The following is an 8,554-nucleotide window of genomic DNA, read 5'->3' as shown; positions in this document are numbered from 1 at the left end:
AAACTCTCGTTGTCTCTCATAATCTCGCTCTCGAATTTGATTAGTTCGTTAGCTCGTTAGCGGCAAAAAGAAGGAGATTCATTAGCTCGTTATTTAGTCAGATTTGCTGAAATGACCGAATCCGTTTGAAAACAACAATATTTTCCTTAAAAAAAAAAAAAAAGGAAGGTCGAATTTTGAACCCTCTACTTATTTAAAACAACAATATTTTTACAAATAGTTTGAAAACAACAATATTTTCCTAAATAGTTTCTAAAAGTACAATATCCTTTTTAATTTTTCCTATTCTAGATGAGATTCAAGAAATACTGAGTGCTTATTGTTTTGGTATATTGGGGACCTAGCCAAAGTCTAATTAACTAGGGTGTCAATTAGAAATTTAGGGCCTTAATTAATTAGATCACTCAATCTAATAAAATAACCAATGTGATAAATTATTAATTTACATACATAGCTCATACTTTAATTAAACATATTATTATTTAAATATATCTAACCAAAGTTACCTGAAATTGGTTTAAACTGCTGGAAAATGTTGGAAATTTTAAAAATTCTATATTCTGTCAAATTTATATTGCTCTTTTTCACATTAGAGCTGCTGATTTTTCAGCTTTTTGCTTGGTAAATTCCACAAATACCCTTCATATTCAATGTCTTAGGATAGTTCCTCGTTTGGATTGGACTTCAGGTGTCCTAAAGTATGGGTTAAGAAAAGAGTTAGAATAATTAGAATAAGCTAAGTTGTTGATTCTTAAGCAGGATTTAGAAACTCCAAGTTTGAGGAATAATATTTCTCGTTTTGAATTGCGTATGTTGGGTTTAAAGTTGGTATAGGGGTAAATGTATAATTATATTTATGTTTAAGTTGAGTTTTAAGTTCTATATTGAGTTTGAGATTAAAATGTGTAAATATGAGTTGGTTTATTTCAATTTGTTAATATTCTTAAGTTGAGTTTTAAGTTTTATATTCATTTTGAGATTGGTATATGGTATATTGAGCATTAAAATTATTAAATTTTATACTTTGTAGGTATCTCGAGATTTATGTTGAAGATGTATCTCCCGACGAGCTAAGTTAGGTTGTAGAATTGTATTTTATAGGTACTTTGTGGTTTATATTTTGTGGATATTATGTAATGTTATTTTGGGGGTTAAGAATTTATGAGTATTATGTAATGTTTAAGACGAATCTTATTAGTAGTTGTTTACTTGACAAATTTATAAGATTCAAATATTTTTTTTGGATATTATTTAATGTTGTAGACATTTAGTTAATTTTATAAGTTTTTATTTTAGTTTATTTGAGATTTATAAGATTCAAACATGTATGATATTTATATAAAAAAAAAAGGTTTAATATTTAGTAAATAAAGAAAAAAATATATTCCCAATGCCTAAATATATAATCTTAACAGTACAAGCGTCGGAAAAAAGTGTAATTTCATGAATTTTTTACCTTTTTTTCGAAGCTAAAATAGGTTACCGTTGGCAAAAGGTACCTTCTCCCGACGCTAAAATAAGTCACCGTCAGGAAAGATAATCTTTTTTGACGGTCAAATTGTTGATTGAGTGTCGGGATAAGTAACCATCTGCCGACGCTAAAAGGAATCATCGACATAAGCTATTTCTCGCGATAGTTCCTTTTAGCGTTGGTAGAAATCCTCCATCTTTGTTTCATTGCGAAATCTATTTTTTCTGACGACAAGGTTTTTTTGGGTCGGGAAAGGTTTTCTTGATGAGGTTTTCCCGACGATAATGTCAATGGTCAAAATTTCGTCGAAAAAGGTTTTCCCAATAGTTTTATTGACTTTTCCAGACGATTTCGTCTGTCGGGAAAAGTAGAATTTTTTGTAGTGGTTGATATCCTTATTTTCTCAAATGTATAAGCAAACCAATGTCTAGTTTAGTGAAAATTAATTGATTTGATATCTTTTAGATTGATTTCTTCAATTCAATCTTTTGATTGGTGTCTTATTAGGGGAAAGAAGTATAATTGAGAAGGGGAATGGAATGAACAATGTACTGACGTATAGTGAGAGAGAAATCTATGGATTATTCGCCTATCCTCACAAGATTTATATGTGAGGAGGAGAGATCGACAAATAGACTCCGACAATATATTTGAAAACAATGATATTTATTTGAAACCATTGTTATGAAGGTAAAAACAGATGAAACTAAGACCAAATATATACATTAAAGATTTGAGCCCAACGAATTCATGTTACTTCCTTAAGACAAATTTACTCACCCTAGTGCCCGAGTTTAGAGAATAATTGCCTCACAGGATAGAACAGATCACCTTTCTTATGGATGTAGCACCGTGTCTACAAGATCAACAAACTAAACTTTGTGGATATACCGACTTGCACAAATTTATAAAAAGGGAGGAAGAAAGTTTTATGAAAGAAAAAATGCTTATGGAAAAAGTTCAGAAAACAAATTGAAGAAAGAATACAACTTATGGATTGAAAATATGTAACCCTACATGAAGAGTTACATACCATTTATTCCAACAATCCCCCCATAAATGGTAAGTTGACAAACTAAGATAGAAGGTATAGAAAAATATTCGATATTTCCCTACGAAGAACCTACATCAAGATAAGTAGTAAACACTTTGAACTTTCCCTAGTGAACATCAATCAAGTTTTGATTTCTCTTTGGTTTCCTATTTTATTTAACCTTATTTCTACAAGAAATGTGGTTGTTTAATTGTTGTTCATTACTAAAAAAAGAAGAAAAGAAAGAAAAACTTTAAAAAAAGAAAAAATCAATTCATATATTATTTAAATAAAGATGGGTAGAATTATTGAATAAAAAAATTCAAAACAAAAATAGTAATTATAAAAACATTATGACAAGTTAAAAAAAACCGTATCAGATATCTCTGATATATGAACTCAACTATACATATCAAACACAGACATATAAACTCAAGCAAAACAACTTTGTACCCTAAACATAGAGATATAAACTTCACAGACATATGAACTTCAAACATCATATTTCAACTTAACACTTCAAACAACCGTTTAGCGTAGATATGTGTATATCATTCTAATCTAGCTTTAATGATTTTTTCATCAAAAATGAATCAAACCTAAAAATTTTCAATTTTCTCCGATATAAAAATCAATATCTCTAAACCATAGGATATGTTGGATTTACCAATCAATTTATTATGTGCACCCTAATTACATGTGCTATTATTTAAATAGGCACCTACCACGTCAAAATAATTGGATTTTATCTCTATGTTAATAAAAGCATGAGTAGAAGAAGTTAGGGTTAATAAATATCAATAATAATAATAACAAAAAAGTAGGGAATTTTATGTAATTTCACTTTAGACAGATTCGGTAACAAAGGAGGTGAAAGGATAGGGCACAAAGATAAAAAAAGTAAAGAAAAAAGAGTATGCCAACCCTATTTCTCCAATTCCTTTTTTCAAAAATTCCTTTCTATCGATTAATTTAATTAATATTTCTGAAAACTCCTTTTAGTATTAACAAAGTCACTTTTTGCCCCATCTGGATAACCAAAATGACAAAAACTCCCCGGTCTTCGCTCATTACCACAAAGTCCTTGCTATTTTCTATCTTTATTCTCTCAAAAAATAAATTAATAAAATAATCGAATAAAAGAAAGTCACGTGACAAGGTTGAAATTGGAATATTATTACTTGCTTTTACTTCGGTGTACCAGAAATTCAGTCACTTTTTGACCAAAAGAAGTGAAATTTTTTCATAAATCATCTTACTGGAAGGCAATTGTTGGAATTAAATAATTGGGTTTATTACTATTATTTAAAAAATATATATATATATTGTAGCCTTTGAGAAAGTTGATGCAAATTAATGCTTTAAATTTGGTAATTATATAGTTAGACTTTTATGGTTTTTTTGTTCCCTTTCTTCATTGAAATGTTTGTTTTCTCCCCGACATCTTAGGAAATATGATCCCATCAGAAGAAAAATTCCATAATTTGATACCTAAATGTTGTTCATTGTATTATTAATTTGTCACTCGTCAAGAACTTAACACTATAAAAGGAAGAAAGAAAGAACAACGCACGTCTATTTACAACATTGTTATAATGTTTAAATTTTGTTTTCAGCTTTGGATTTAATTTAATTTTTTGATTTAAGCTTCGAAAGAAGGGTTATCTATCGCAGAGTGTAAATATAATGTTAAAATAATTTTAAAGACGTACGGTAAAACACAAATAAAAAACATTAAACGAGAGAACACAAGGTTTGGTAATAATACCACCTTATTCAATGCAATGCTACCTATGTCGGGAGATACTATGTTCAAGAAAGATGATTTCATTAATATAAAGTCCAACGATTACAACATTGTACTTATTTGCACGAAAAGTATAGTGATACATGAATAGTCTAATTTAGTGAACGACTACTTAAACTCTCTATAAATATGTGATTCTTTCCAATAAAACTTAGTCTCCCCCCTAAATATAAGACTCTCTCTCAACAAAAACGGTTATCCTTCCACCTTTCGATGAAGTCTATTTCATGTGGAAAACTTAAGCTTTCCTAAATATGAGAATCCCTTCTCAAGATGCAATAGAACAATTCAAAAGCGGCAACCCTAAAAAAAGTACCACACCCGCTTAAATATGCACGGTAGAAAAAAGGAGACCAAACCCTAATAACAATTTGTAAAGCCCTGGAAATAAAATAAATTCACGAGAATAAACACCCAATAGTCGAAGAGACATCCTGAAGAACAATCCAAAGGACAAGTTGACACATATTTTAAGGGACAACTACCACAAAATTCTTAAAAAATATTGCTAATGTTGAATCTCTAGGAAGTTTTATCGTTTTAACTTAGTTTCAAAATTGCTTCCATTATTTTAAAATTTTCACCCATCTTATAGCTTTTTTAAATATCATAAATGGATTACAAATGGTCTTTTTCCATTTTTTAAAAAAGAATTATCATTCTAAAAGTTAGGCAAATGAAAAAGATCTTTCTATGACATCAGAAAAAATGACGTCGTTGTTTCAAGGACTACTTATTAAACCATGTGAATAAATTGAAGCTTCTGAAACCATACAAATTAAATTAAAAGGTTACGAAAGTAAATAAAAAAAAGGTTAAAATATTTTTTCATCTTTGTATTTTAAAGTTTGCTCGATTTTTGTTTTTGTACTTTTAAATATCTAATTTTAGTCGATGTACTTTCAATGAATCTTATATTTAGTCTCTATATTTGTTTATTGTTGATTTATTAAAAAACCTTTTTGTTATCTTTTTATATTTTTTAGTATAGATATTGAAAACATATTCATATATTATATTTTCTTGCATGAAAATTTCTATTATTATTTAACCAATGTAGACAAAAGAAAAATTTGAAACATTGAATTTAAGATTTATTTAAAGTGCACATACTAAAATTAAATATTTAAAACTATATGATTAAAATTAAATAAATATAAAAATCTAAACATCAAATATTACTTTTAGTCTATCAAACAAAGTAAACGAACAATTATCCAAATTAATTATAATATTATTTATGAATCGAGTATTGAAATTTCACTATTTCATTATACTAAATAAATATTTTTGGCGTAAATTGTGATTGGATAGTAAATTGAAAAATATTATTTAATTAGGGAAAAATGACGTAAAAAATTGGATTATTATGTGAGGTGGTGGTGGGCCGTAGGGATTGTGTCAGAGAGCCCATAAAGTCACAGTCGACCGACCACGTGATGGCCCATAGTAAACTCTACCTTCCGGCTTACCCTCTTTGCGACGGTTAAAGCTTCCCCACTATTCACATTTAACACTTCCTACACGCCTATCTTACGCGCGTGACTTTCACTCTCCTACCTTATTTTTATTTCTTTCTATAACATTGTTTGATGACGAATACATTTAAAACATAGTGTAATCAAAAATCCATATTTAGATTGAGTATTTTACGCTCGATTTATAATAATAAATACATTTATAATGTAGTGTAATAAAAAAATTCATACTTTGATTGAGTATTTTAAGTCCGATTTATAATACTAAACTCATTTTATTTTGTACTTTTCAACCACCATCTTTTCCATTGTTTTCACATCTTACGATCTTATTTTTGTTACGTCTTCGATTCCTCACTCATTCCAACATTTCTTTGATTTTCAGTAACAGATTGCATTTCAGCCTCCCAACACAGTTTTTAGAATTGTCAAATATAGTTAAACGATAATTAATATGTATTATTTTCCTTGAGATTTGATGCTTAAATTTTCATAACATCCAATATTATATTAACAAAATTTCCAACATTAAATATTTTTAACGAAAACATATGTTTGGACCAATAGAACTGTATTCATGTAAATGTTAATATTATATTTTATGGATTGTGATATATTCATATATTGATAATATATACTTTATAACATAAATAATATATCAATTATATGCTTGGTCTAATAGATATAAGTGAATCAGTGATGTTTTTGTTTTTATCAATAATACAAAAATGGTATGTCACAATAAACAAATTGCTATATTTGTAGGTTGTTTTTTTTTTACTTTAACAAATTTATAAATTTGACAAGTCAGTTAGCCATTTAATACAAAAGAGTGCAATATATATTGCACTCTTAACGATTTCTCAGATTGTGCGGTATGATGTGTTCCTCTATTGTTTAAAGTGGTCTAAGACTTTTATTGAGGGACTTCATGCATGTTATTTCTTTTGGGGTCTATTTCTTTAAGGTATGTTTTGAGAGTTTTTTTTTTTTTTTAATGAGTTCATATGTTTTATGTATTTTATATTATGATTTTTTTGTTATATTTTTAGTTTGTGTCTTAACTTCAGGCCATGAAATTTTCTTCTACTATTACAATTTATTACATTCGGGGGAAAAAATATAAACATGAACAAACACAAAAACATAAATAGAAACAAAAGACAAAAAAATGTGACAATGTTTTAATAACTTTGTTGAGTATTAGTATTTATGAATATTTGTGAATGAGAAAAAAGATAAACAAAGAGAGGAAACCAACATTTTCTAAAGCATAGGATTAAAATATAGATGGCGTAAAAGAATTAGAGTAAATTGATGGTAAAAGTATTTGGACTTCTCAAAAAACAAGAGAATTGAGTAAATAGAATTTTTACTTTTAAATAATATAAAGTTTATGATACAATCAAAGGCCTAAACATAGTGTTGAGAGGTGATTGGTGTTCTAACTATATGGTTGATTTTTTTTTATTTTTTATTTTTTATTTTTTTAAGTATGGATTAAAGTGTTTCAAATGAATACTTCCTTTTTTTTTCCCTCCAAATGTTTTGATGGTCAACAAATAATATGACTAAATAATTTTAAGAATTCACCACAATGATTTGATAAAATATATTATAATTTTTATTTGGTATCTTGAACATATCAATGAGTTATTGTCAATTATTTATTATGAAAAATTGTATAGTTGTTAATTAGTTCCGTCTAATAATTATTTTATTTTTGAAAATTAAGTCTATAAACATTAGTTTCATGTTCAAATTTATTCATTTGTTATCTACTTTTCACCAATAATTTAAAAAATCAAGTCATTTTTTTTATAAAAAAAGTATATTTAAAAAATTTGTTTTTGTTTTTGGAATTTAACTAAAAATTCAACGATTGTCTTTAAGAAAGTTGTAAATCCTTGTAAGAAACGTGTATAAAATAGGCTTAATTTTTTTTAAAAAAAAAAATCAAAGAATTACCAAACGATACCTTAAATTTTGTTGGTAAATATATATCATCTACCAAGAGATTAAAAGTTCGACTCTCTCCCCTTATATCTAGTTGAATTGAAAAACTAGACCAAAAGTTGACTTTCATTTTGGATGACTTTCCATTTAGTTTACAAGATTTGAAAATATTGAGACTAACATTTTTTTTTCTTTCCTACAAAAAGAGACAGAATTTCACTTAAATAATTACACATTTAAATACAAGATTCCATGGGCTTTAAACAAGAAAGTATTAGTCTTCCAAGTACAAGTCATTTCAAACTGTCCATTTATAAAATGGTTATTAGAAAAAGAAAGAAAAAAAAAATCATCGAGGCTGGTTTCAATTTTCAAATTTTCAGAAATTTTATTTTAACTTTTGTAGTTTATTTCAAGACAATAGGGACAATTTTGTCCTTAATTCGCAGATGGAAAAGTTTATGTCTGTCAGTGTTGTTTATGTGAACAAATCTAAACACAAATGAGAACTAAAATTGAAGATGTGAAGTAAAAATAAAAAAGAAAACAACATGTATGATTCACATATCCATTTTATTATTATTATTATTATTTAATGTATGTGTTTTAAACTTGTCGAACAATTCTTTCCCCTAAAAATTTAATGATAAAAGCATAAACACTTAAAAATCTCTTTTTATCCCCATAATTGGTTACGTATATAAATTTCTATATTAAAGTTTCAATTTCATCTAATGATTTCCCCTTTGAACTATAAAAATGTTAGTTGATATACATATATATATATATATATTCATATAGTGATTATC

The sequence above is a fragment of the Benincasa hispida genome, chromosome 5 (assembly GCF_009727055.1).
Source record: "Benincasa hispida cultivar B227 chromosome 5, ASM972705v1, whole genome shotgun sequence".
In the NCBI taxonomy this organism is placed as follows: Eukaryota; Viridiplantae; Streptophyta; class Magnoliopsida; order Cucurbitales; family Cucurbitaceae; genus Benincasa; species Benincasa hispida.
The sequence above is the reverse complement of the archived record's forward strand: the minus strand, read 5'-3'. Positions refer to the sequence as shown.